The following is a 13,464-nucleotide window of genomic DNA, read 5'->3' on the forward strand; positions in this document are numbered from 1 at the left end:
AAATCACCACCCCAAGAACCAAAGAGACAAGAAGGGATTCCTGGAACACAAAAATGTAGTAATGTTGTCTAGGGAGGAGCCGTGGCCTCCGTCAAGGGACAGTCTCAGCACTGAGAAATAGTTTTAGAAAGGAGACAGATGGCTATTGACCACTTGTGTTCAGAAAGAGATTTCCTATGGTTGTTTAGGTCAATGGTTTTCACTCAAGTTTTGTGGTTCCATGATCCTTTCATGCTCTTAAAAATTACTGACAATGCCAAAGATCTTGTATTTATGTCAAGGTTATTTCTCTTGATATTCACTATCTTGCAAACTAAAACAATTTTTAAAGATGTGTGTTAATATAAAAAATAATAATCTCAAGGATTAGGACACTTTTTCTATAAAGGGACATATAGTAAATACTTTCAGCCTGGTGAACCATACAGTTCTCCTTGCATCTCAGTTCTACTGTTGTCTACTGTTGCTTTCAGTTCTAGTCAATTTTGCCGTTTTAGTGTGAAAACAGCCATTAATAATATGTAAAATAATGAATGTGACTCTACTTCAAGGAAAATTTTATTTTGAAAAACAGCAGGCAGGCTAGATGTGGTCTTGGGCTGGATTTCCCCCATGATCTCGAGTTTGGCAACTCCTGATAAAGCCATTAACATAAACGTGTTAACCAGTTAAATTTGTTCATGTAAATGGCACATTTTGTCATGATAAATATTTTCCATATGGAGAAAAGAGGCATTGTTTTTATTTATGTTAATCTCTAATGCCTGGTTTAATAAGAGAGTTGATTCTCATATATATCTGCTTCTGCATGAATTTTATTGCACTGTTATTTTGGTTGAAATATATAAAGAATATTCACCCTTATCCAGATACATAGTTGGAAATATGAGGAACATATTAATGATCTTTTGAGGTAGCTGCAGATATGCTTCTTTGATACTATACCAAAACTCATTTAGAGGTTGTTTTTAAAGAATAGTTGCAATGTGGAAACTAATATGCATTTAATGCATTTTTACATTAAAACCCCCTGTTTTTCATTTCATGTTAAAGTATTTTGTAACACTGTGCATTGGTCATTTAAAAAATATTGATACTTATAGTGACTCAGAGCTCCAAATATTGTCATTTTTTATTATATACTATTTTAAAAATCACATTTATTGATATAACCATTCATCTCATCAGTAAAGTCTTTAACTATTGAGAAGGTACCAAGCTCACAGTAGCAGATAAAGCTTTTCCAATATTTTTTTCTGGAAACTAATTTTACCACTAACAACAAATACTATCCACAATTTTCCTTGAAGTGGCCATTTTTGTTCATTTTCAAGGCAATCTGTCAAAAACCTAAGTTTGAATAACCACAGTTTGTAAGTTGGTTCTTTTCAAGTAAAAATGTTATTCTATGAATCAAGCACTCATTTCAGCTTGCATATCATACACTTGCCCAACTGCTTTTCCTCAAAACCATCATCAAATTTTGGTATACAACTAAAGTGTTTTATGTGTCCCTTCTATTTCATCACATGGAATATTTTAAACAGATATGTATTTAAAGATAGAAGTTTGCCACATAGTTGTGGGTTCACTTCTGGGGTTTCTATTCTGTTCCATTGATCTATGTGTCTATTTTTGTGCCAGTACCATACTGTTTTGATCACTACAGCTTTGTAATAGAACTTGAAGTCTGGAATTGTGATGCCTCCAGGTTTGTTTTTCTTTTTTAAGGTTTCTTTTGGGGTCTTTTGTGGTTCAGTACACATTTTAAGATTGTACATTCTAGTTCTGTGAAAAACACTGTCAGTTATTTGACAGATTGTATTAAGTATGTAGATTGCTTTGGGTAGTATAGACACTTTAACAACATATGTTCTCCCAACCCATAAGCATGAAGTGTCTTTCCATGTGGTATCTTCAATTTCTATCATCAGTGTTTTTATAGTTTTGAGAGGACAAGTCTTTCACCTCTTTGGTAGGTTTATTCCTAGTTATCTTATTGTGTTTGGTGCAATTATAAATGGGATTGATTCTCCAATTTGTCTTTGTTCTGTTTCATTATTGGTGTAAAGAAATGCAACAGAGTTAAGCTGATTTTATATCCTGCAACTTTACTGAATTTGATTATCAGTTCTAGCAGCTTTTTGGTAGACTCTTTTGGGTTTTCTATATTTATAATAATATCATGTCATCTGCAAATAGTGAAAGTTTGACTTCTTCCTTGCTGACTTGGATGCCTTTTATGTCTTTTTGTTGTCTGACTACCGTGGTTAGGGCTTGCGGTACTATGTTAAATAACAGTGTGAGAGTGGAAATTGCTGTGCTGTTCCTGATGGTAGGGGAAAAACTCTCAGTTCATCCCCATTGAGGATATTAGCTGTGGGTTTTTCATAGATGTCCTTTATTATGTTGAGGTATGTTTCCTCTAAATCTACTTTGTTGAGGGTTTTTTTTGTCATGAATGGATGTTGTACTTTGTCAAATGCTTTTTCTAATCTCTATTGAGAGGATCATATGGTTCTTCTTTCTTTTTTAGAAATTTTATTTTTTTTATGTTTACTTGAGAGAGAGAGAGAAAAAATAAGTGGGTCAGAAGCAGGGACAGACAGAGAGAGAGAGAGAATCCCAAGCAGGCTCTGCACTGTCAGTGCTGAGCCTGATGTGGGGCTGATGTGTGTGTGTGTGGGAGGGGGGGGTCATGAGATCATGACCCAAGTCAAAACCAAGAGTCGGACACTTAACTGACTGAACCACCCAGATGCCCCTCTTATCCTTTTGTTTAGTAATGTGGTGTATCACATTGGGAGAACTGGACAGAAACATGCAAAGAAAAAAAAATGAAACTGGACCACTTTCTGACACCATACACAAAAATAAACTCAAAGTAGATGAAATACATAAGTGTGAGACCTGAAACCACAAAAATCCTAAAGGAGAGCACAGGCAGTAACTTCATTGACATTGGCTGTAGAAATTTCTTTCTAGATGTGTCTCCTAAGCCAAAGGAAATAAAAGCAAAAATAAACTATTGGGACTTCATCAAAATAGAAAGTTCTGCACGGCAAAGGAAACAATTAACAAAACTAACAGGCAACCTATGGGATGGGAGAAGATATTTACAAATGACATATCAGATAAAGGGATAATATCCAAAATATATCAATAACTTATAAAACTCAACACCTAAGAAATGAATAATTCAATTTAAAAATGGAAAGAAGACACGAACAGACATTTTCCAAAAGACATATAATTGGTCAATAGACACATGAAAAGATGTTCAATGTCACTCACCATCAGGGAAATACAAATCAAAACTAGAAAGAGATATCATCTCACACTTGTCAGAATGGTTAAAATCAACAACAAGAAACAAGTGTTGGTGAAGATGTGGAGAAAGGGTAATCCTCTTACACTGTTGGGGGGAATGTAAACAGGTGCAGTCACCCTGGAAAACAGTATGGAGGATCCTTAAAATCTTGAAAACAGAACTACCCTATGATCCAGAAATTGTACTAGTAGGTACTTATCCAAAGAATACAAGAATACTGATTTGAAGGGACACATGCACCCCTATATTTATTGCAACGTTATTTACACTAGCCAAATTATGGAAACAGCCCAAGTGTCCACTGACTGATGAATGAAGAAGATGTAGTGTATGTATATATTTATACACTATATATACATATACACACAATGGAATATTATTCAGCCATTAAAAAGAAAGACATCTTGCTATTTGCAACAACGTGGATGGAGCTAGAGAGTATCATGCTAAGTAAAATAAGTCAGAGAAAGACAAATACTTTATGATTTCACTCATATGCTTCACAAAAAAGCAAAGGGGAAAAAAAGAGACAGAGAGGCAAACCAAGAAATAGAGTCTTAACTATAGAGAATAAACTGATGGTTACCAGAAGGGACGTCATTGAGGGTATGGGTGAATTAGGTGACAGGATTAAGTAGTACACTTGTTATGATGAGCACTGGGTGTTGAATGGAATTGCTGAATCACTATATTGTACACCTGAAACTAATATAACACCATATATTAACTAATATAAATTTAAATAAAAAATTTTAAAAATAGACACTTTGGAATCAGCCACATACGTGTGAGTCCAAGATTCAATACTGATAAATGTATATGCTATTAAGCATATTAATAATTTATACATACTTCTGTTTTCTCATTTGTTGACAAGAAAATAATACCTAACCCATATGGCAGATTTAAGAACCATATGATGGTAGAGATAAGTCACCAGCCCAAGCCCGCCATTTAGCAAGCAGCACACCCACTGTTAGGTTTAGGTTTCACATGGGAAGCCAGGAAGACCTAAGACTGACATAGTTGGCTCTATCACTCCCAGGCAGGATTTTGCGGGATGTCTCCTGATCAGGAGTGAAGTCAGAATCTGGACCTGAGACTCTGACTTCCAAACGTGGCTCTGTCCCTTGCCAGCTGTGTGGCCTTTGGAAATTCACTTATCAGAGCCTCAGTTTATTCATCTTTAAAATAGGCTTAACAGGGGCGCCTGGGTGGCTCAGTCGGTTAAGCGTCCAACTTCACCTCAGGTCACGATCTCACGGTCCGTGAGTTCGAGCCCCGCGTTGGGCTCTGGGCTGATGGCTCAGAACCTGGAGCCTGTTTCAGATTCTGTGTCTCCCTCTCTCTGACCCTCCCCCGTTCATGCTCTGTCTCTCTCTGTCTCAAAAATAAATAAACGTTAAAAAAAATTTTTTTTTTTAAAATAAAAATAAAAATAAAATAGGCTTAACAATAACATCTGACCTAAAGAGTTGCTTTGAGGATGAAATGAATTAATGTATTTAAAACACTTAGAACAGCAGCTGGCACATAAGAAATGTGGGAATATGTTAAACTTAGGAGAAGGAAAGAGTATTTAGTGAAATGAGGATAGGATAGAGGCTTTGGTTAAGAGAGAATACAGGTTAAGTGTGAAATAGACATGGAGTGAATAGGGACGAAGTATAAGAGGATATAAGGCAGAAAGGAAGTGTGGCAAATGAACATAAAAATTAAAAAAAAAAGGAGAAACAGAAGTATGAAGGTTCATTTTAAGACTGGCTCAAACAAATATTTTAATTATATAATCTGAGGCCAGATTGGGCACAAGTCATGGGAATCCAAATAATAAAACATAATTCATTGCTCTGAAAATTATGTTAAAAAAATCAAACAAAATATTTTTTTCCTGTTTTCCCATACATCTTGTTCTAGCTTACTCATTTTAATAGATTTTTTTTTTTGAGGAAAAAAAATGGTTTTATACTCTTACTAGCAGCTGTGATTAAAATGTCTGCTGTTAATTTAAAATGTGAAAAACAACCAGAAATTTAAAACTTCATTAATTTTTATGCCTTCACAAAAACATGGTGATAAATATAATACTAGTATGGTTGGGGGTACTGCCTTGATTTGTGCTAAGGCACAGACAGTTTTACTCGCCATTGTTTTCATACTATCAGTGCAAGTGTCAACACAGTGCAAAAGCAAATAATATTTTAGTACCCTTATAAAAATACTTTTGGCCTCACAGACCCATTAAAGGGGTCTAGTGTATCCCCCTGTTCTTTAAAAAGCACTTTCCTACATTTTAAAAATGAGAAAAAAATAAGATTCCAGAAAAAGGGAAAAAGTTAGTTTGGTGTCAAAACTCAAATAACTTGCTTGTGACAGAATCGAGACAAAAATCTGTTTCTCCAACTGTAACTGAGAAGTCTATCGGGAGCACTCTGGTATCTCATTTGTTTACTTAGAAATCTTACAAGTACTTGCCTCGTTTACCTGGGAACACTGTTGTGAGGATCAAAAAAGAGGAGGTAACTGAAAATTTTAAATCCCTACTCGTTTCTAAGGCTCTAATAATAAATCTTTTCCCCAACAGTTCTACTCACTGCTTTATTCTTTTCTGTAACATGAGTTTACCACTCTGGAAACAGACATGAAACTCTATAGGTATGGCCACAGAAGGGCAAAGTAGTGAAACAATACAGTTCATCCAGAAAGTCAGGTGGTTTGTTGTCAGTTTAGTAAGACTCATAGTTAATTTATGTTTTTACTTACCAATTACTTATTTTAATATAATTAGACACTGCTCTTCCAACAACAAAATGTAATAATGATTTTACAAGATATGCTTTTACTTTTCAAAATTGTTCTCGAAGTGTTAACTAATATTTTAGAATAAAAAAAAGTTTCTATGATGTGACTAAGCTCCAACATGGAAGACATTATGTAAATTAAAGCAAGCCATGTTATGCTTAGATTCAGGCAGGAATTAACAAAGAAGTAAATATTCCCCATTTCAAGGTTTAAACTTAACTAACACCATTATTTTTATACCATAACTACTCATTTCACCAAGAAAGAGAATTCAGAGCCATAGATTTTTACCTCTACTTAATGAAAATTAATCCTTATCTTTCTGTATTTTCTATAACTTTAGATATTAGTATAAATCATTAATACTTTGATGAACCACATAATTCACCGTAAATTTTTTAAATGTTTTTAAATATGTTTATTTTTGAAGGAGAGAGGGACAGAGCATGAGCAGGGGAGGAGCTGAGAGAAAGGGAGACACAGAATCTGAAGCAGGCTTTGGGCTCTGAGCTGTCAGCACAGAGCCTGACACGGGGCTAGAACTCATGAACTGTGAGATCATGACCTGAGCCGAAGTTGGACTCTTAACCCACTGAGCCACCCAGGCACACGCCCCTGCCCCCTCTGCCATTCACCTTAATTTTTAAATGTTAATTTTAAACTAAAATTATTTATCAGTAAAATTATTTATGTAGTGGAACTCTAGTCCAGTGGTAGTGGAGTTGCTGAGGTCTTGTTTGTGGTCTTGAATGACTGGATTGACCATGATAATGCTGTTGATCCCACAGTCTGAGTTCATAATAGTGATTATTCTCCCATACTTGATATTTGTGAAGGTTTTTATCTGTTCAAACACAATGTAAATTCCCAGTATACCCTCTAACATTGGACATGACCTCATCTTCTGACAGGCATTAGACTCAAGTGTGTTTTTCCAATGGCTTCATCTTGCTCAATTATGATTTATAAAAGGAAGTGAAAATGGTGAATCCTGAGTTAACACTGTAACACTCAATATTATTTAAGCTGGCATATTGTCACTAAAATAATTTTATTAGTACACAGAAACCTCTGCATCAGTCTTTTTTGGAATCACTGCCCAGCAGTCTACACTGAAGTGGTTACTCTCAGTAACTAGGAACAGGAATGGTCAGAAAGTAATTAGAAGCTGAGTGTGAACTTGGTAGCCCTGTAATTACAAGACTTGGGAGTGAAATTCTGCATTCAAGTGTAATTGCTAACTTTTGTTCAGAGCCAATAATAATGTCATGAACAACACTTAAATAATGGTCAAAGCCAATGGTTTCCAAACATGATAGTTAAATTATGATCACAGTCAAAGATTTGGAAACCAGGAAATTTATGATTGTGCATGGTTACTTTCATGTGTCAACCTTACTGGATCATAAGGTACACAGATATTTGGTCAAATTTTATTCTGAATGTTTCTCTAAGAGTGTTTTTGGATCAGATTAACATTTTAATTGATAGGCTGCGTAAAATAGATTGTCCTGTCTGAAGTGGGTGACCCTCTTCCAATCAACTGAAGGTCTGAATAGAACAAAAAAGCCTGAGTAACAGGGAACTATATATGTACATATTTATGTCTATGTCTATATCTGTATCTATATCTATCTGACAGAGAGAAATGAGTGCCAGGTACAGTGTTCTTATATACCTCAAAATTTTAATTTAATTTGAATTTGTTGATGGGACACGTTACTTTTATTTATGTTACCAGCACAATTAGTAATAATTTTTCCTTTATTTGAATTACATTACATAATCCTTAGAATTCATATATGGTCATTTGGCTACACCTAGGAGCAATCTAAAATTCATTTATATAGGTTAAGAAATAAATTACTGGCTTCCAAATTAGGCATCACAGTGTGATGGCTAAAATTTGATGCTGCTGAGATTATATATATATATATATATATATATATATGTATGTACATCATATATATATATATACACACATATATATCATACATACATCATATATATATTATATGTATATACACATATATATACATCATATATACATCACATCACAGATATATTCTGATGTCACATCACAGATATATTCTGATGACTTGGAGTACGTTAAAATATAAACAGAAGTTTTATTAATTGCATTGCCTGTGATAGATCTGAGGAATTCATTCAGTACAAGAAGCAGTAGTAGAGTCTAGGCATTAGAATAAGGAGAGTGACTATACATTTAAATTCTTCAGGTCATGTATAATTTGGATTGCATTTCACTCCAATTTAGGGAAATTACAATTTTACTTTCTAAACTCTTTATTATATTTTCTTATGAAACACTTTGGTATTTTGAAAGTAAAATTGATCTATTTTTCAGTGATACTGCATCATTATTACTTTAACCTTTAGTTTTCTAAATATAAAATATCTCATCTTAAATATTCTAACATAAGGACATAAAAACCACACACAAATCCACCAACACAAACAGTTATTGCTATCATTTGAGTGTTGTCTTTTATATGTTCCTCTCAGTTTCTTTACATAGTGGTAATATAGCATGTTATGATATCTGTTCCCAGATTTCCTTGATTACGATATAAACACAAGTCATGTGCTTATGACACACAAGCTTACTAACCATCAGTTTCATTGCTATATAACATTCTGCTGTGTAGATACACCAGAATTTTAAAATTTAATTTCACATTTTCAAATAGAGATTGGCCTCTTTGAAAAAGATTTTGAATGAAATGGAAATGGAAGGGGGAACATAAAAGTTATGAAGTAAATTGGAATATTAATTTATTTTATCTGATTTCTTTGGCATAAGATATATGACAAAACAAGTGAGATATGAATAAGTGACTAACACTGGTCACATGACAAATTCTTTGTGTGAAATATAGGCATATGGATTTGATGGCAATCCATTCTTTTTTGTGAATTCAATTAGACTCAGAATAAAATGAAAAATAATGAGGGCTATATATCTGTTTATTCAACAACTATGTACTTAGTATCAACTAAATTTAAAATAAAAATATTGAGCTATCTGCCACTAAGCACATCTCCCAGGGGGGAAATGAAGAAGAATCGGCCGATCTTGCCCTGAGAGCTAGATTCGCAAGAAAAACACACCCACATCCACACACCCATGTTCACTCACATGGAAACTCTAATAATTAAAGATGAACTAATTAGTTTCTTATGTTTGACCCAGATCATAATATTGGCTTTCAGAAGAAGAAGAAAAAAATCCCAATTTGTGTGTGGCATTTAGCAAATGTGAGGAGTTACAGAAATGATATTTTATACTCAGTCTTTGAGGTTTTGCAAACTTTGGACATAGGGAGATAGAAGATTGAGGGGGCAGGTGATTTTAGACAGAAAAAAAGATTAAATATAGAAAGGAAGAAAATCTCAGGAGACACGGGTTGGTCAGTTCACAGAAGTTAAAAAAAAGAAAAAAAAAGCAGTGTGCTTTACTAGTATAAAAAATGGTGATTCTAAGAACTTCTCGGATAAAGAAAAAGAAATAATGAATGAATACATGCATGAATGAATGAACAAAAATGTTAGCTGGGAAAGAATAAAATAGGGATGTTCAGGAGTCATGAGGAAGCAAGATAAGACGTGAGAGAGGTGATATCTCCAATGCAATGGGCATTGAGAGTAAATCCCCAATTCCTTCATCAGCTTGTAAACTTCAGCAGCAGAAATTACAGGTCTTTTTCAATGCTTATCTTCTGCTTACTCTAGTGTCTGGCACATAGTAAGAGCTTAGTATTTATTGAATGAGAATGGGACTCAATAGACAATTTACCAAAATTTTTCAGATATCTACTCATTAGGAGAAGATACGACAGAAAAATACAATGAACACAAATTGCAGGAAAAGAGAATTAGGATAAAGCAGTTTTATGTGATAATTTTAGGAAAAGAGAGGTAGAACATTGTGTGAAGTCTTTCAGAAAGAGACCAAAGTTAAAACCCTTGTATCTATCTAGAAGGTTGTTTTCAGTTACGTATAAAGCTGCATGGTTTCCACAGGAAGATGATGACCAGAATAATCAGTAGGATCAATAGTTATCAGTGATATTTTATAAGTAAACATTTTCATATGAGAAATATGATATAAATAATGTAAATGTATTTATTTCACCATCATGGCATTACAGATTATAATTAGCAGACTGAGTGAAGATGCTTGCAGATTATGGGCTGCAGAAGGGGCTGACTTTAAATTTTGGGTTATGATGCTGGTGGCAGGGTGTTTTACACGATTTGAAGATTCCTTTGCAGGCAGAACACAACACAATGGTACTTGGATAGAAGAAAGGCAGAACTTCATTACTCACAGCTCCAAAAAAGAGAGAGCTACCACCCTGGAGCACACCCACAGGGGCTTCTACCCAGGGGCAGGACAACAACAAGCAGGAACTGTAAGGGGCAGCATAGGTATGGCAAGTGGGGTGGGGTTAGCTAGGTTTTTCAGGCTCCCCGTGGACTGGCTAATTTGAATAATTTCTCTGGTTCTTATGCATGGGGTTGTCCCTGGTTGTCTGGTACCTGGTCTCAGGAAGATCAAGGCTGGTACATAGTGGCTTAGAGTGTCAGAGGGAAGTTGCTGGAGTAAAGACTTCATCAGCTCATCAGGACTAGCCCCTGACTAGCCCCTAACCACAGCTTCAAAACTGACTCAGGATGGCATTTAAAAACCAAAACAAAACACTATTTTACACAAGGGCTGCATGAGAATCACAGGTCATATTGCAGGAGTTGGATAGAATTGTCTCACGTGCTATGGATTAGAAGGAAGGGGTCTGTACTTAGTTTTGGTTTAAATGTGAAAAGAGATTTCTTGTGAACTATATAAATGACAGAGAAGAGTCGGACCCATGAGCTGAGGTTACAAAAGGAGGTGGATGAAGTTTCCTGAGAGAAGTTTCTCTTTAGAGGGCATTTGCTTAAAGGGGAGGAATACCAGTCTTTGATCAAATCTTTCTCACATTGGAAATCATCAAAATTGTAGGCAGACATGTCATCTGGGAATGACTAGACATAGTTTTATGGTGACTGGTCTGAGAACAATGGGGTACCCAGCCCAGTGTAGGCTATTTGAGAAGTACTTAGGAGACTCTTCAAGATCTCTGCTCTTGAGGAGTTTACAACTTGGTTCCATATTGTCATAAAATCCTTGATGGCAACTGTCCTGGTGGAGGCTTTTCCCTAAGCTCTATAAAATATACTTTATAGTTCCTTGAAACTGTCCCATGTAATATTAATTATTGGCCCATAATTTTCCTTTTCTTTCCTAAGAGCTCTGCACAGTTAAAACAATTTTAATAGTATTGTTTCTCTGACAAGTCTTACGGATATTTTATGGAAGCTAATATTGGTTTTCTGAAAATCACCTAAACACCATTCAAAAATAAATAAAAGAGCACCTTCTTTCTTGATATTCTATAGCTCTTCTTAATGATAGTGAGTCGTAGCTTCTTAATGTATTTTTCCAGGAAAGCACCCACTTGCTTGTCCTGATAGTACCGTTATGGAATGGTAATCTTAAAGTGTTACTACTGTAAGTTTAAAGACAATGATCACTTTGAGGACACCTGAGATTTAGAGCTCAGCAAGAAAAAAAAAACTATGCTATGCAATCTATTCAAATAGATTAAAATGGTTCCTGATAATGGTTTTTGAATTAAGATTTCTTCTCTGTTCTGCATTATGATTTATTTGGGTTAGAGAAATATAGCATTGCATTATAGAAAACTATAAGACATGGCCACATGCAAAAAGAATGTATTAATAATTCAAGGAATGGGTCAATAATTGTCTAAGAACATGGTTGGTAGCTACTCTGTTTAGGATAGGCTAATGAATTGCATTGGGGAAGGAAATTTTATGAAAGTACTTATCTTTTTCATGAATAATAAAACAGCTCTTCTCCCGAACTTACTGGATAAGGACTCATAGGATTCAAACTCCAGCGCAGGATGTGACAGCTAGTTGAGAGACATCTGAGTTTAGAGGTAAAGCTAAGGATTTCTCAGTTTGCATGAATATAGCATCTTTCCTGGTATTTATACCACCCACTGTCTGTCATAATGAATCAAGCTCCGATTAGATTCTGTTAATTTCCAACTATAAATATTAGAGCTCACTCTTATTATTTTTTCTTGTCAAAGAGAAACAGGAGGGGAGGAGAAACACTGCATTTATAGATAAGATTGTTGCTGAGGAAACCATTCAGTTGGACTCTTCCCTCCATGGCCTGCCTGCCTTACTTTGTATGTATTCCACGAATAGTAACCCTATGGCTTGCTTTCAAGTTCAAATTGGAAATTATGATAAGAGTCTTAAAATAGTTTTTAGAAAGTGAATATTATCTGATTTCATTTACAACATCACAGTCCTTACCTACTGTTGAGCTAGTTATTTATTTATAAGATTCTACTAGCCCAGATTCTAAGAAAGGTAAGCAAATTTATAAACCTATAAGGCTTTGTTCCAAGACAGCCTTGCTATTTTCATCAAAATCAGAGATTTTTCTTACACACACACACACACACACACACACACACACACACCAAAACGCCAAAACCTTTTTTTCCCCACACTCAGCATGTTCCATATGCTCTGTCATTCAGCCTGAATCAGTGCCTAAGGTCTGTTGTCACTACAGGACAGTTCAACCTCTCCATCTTTCTATCCCTACTTCCTTTGCCTCTCATTGGTGTCGTTCCTCAGAGGATTTTCCCCAAATTCTTGTACACAGGGAGTTCTAAGACTGTGCATCCCACAAAGACTAGCCATTGGATAAAAGCTACTATCAGAAAGGGAGAATAGTCTTGGGCAATGCAGCTTTTTGGATGAGAGTAATTCCTGGGTACAGCTTTTAACCCTCATAACCAATATCTCTTTCTCATCCCTGAATGGAAAAAAGGTGGTTGTGATTGCCTTTTTGATATGTCAACTATGATTGCCTAAAGTCTCAGCTCTTTAATCAAATATTATGTATGGTACAGGTAGCTATGAAGATATTTTGCAGATGTGCTTAACGTTCACAATTAGTTGACTTTAAGGGAGATTATCTTCAATACACTGATTCAATTACCTGAAAGGCCTTGCAGAATCACACCCTCCCTAAAGAAAAAGAAATCTCACCTGTGGACAGCAGCTTCAGCCTATGCCCAAGATTTCCAGTTTGCTCATCCTGACAGTCTGCCCTACAGATATGGGTCTTTCCTAGCCAGCTCTTACAATTGTGGAAGTTAATTTCCTGAAAGAAATTTCTTAGATTTCTTACTGGTCATATTTCTTTGGTTGAGCCC

The sequence above is a fragment of the Panthera onca genome, chromosome D1, assembly GCF_046562875.1.
Source record: "Panthera onca isolate mPanOnc1 chromosome D1, mPanOnc1 haplotype 2, whole genome shotgun sequence".
In the NCBI taxonomy this organism is placed as follows: Eukaryota; Metazoa; Chordata; class Mammalia; order Carnivora; family Felidae; genus Panthera; species Panthera onca.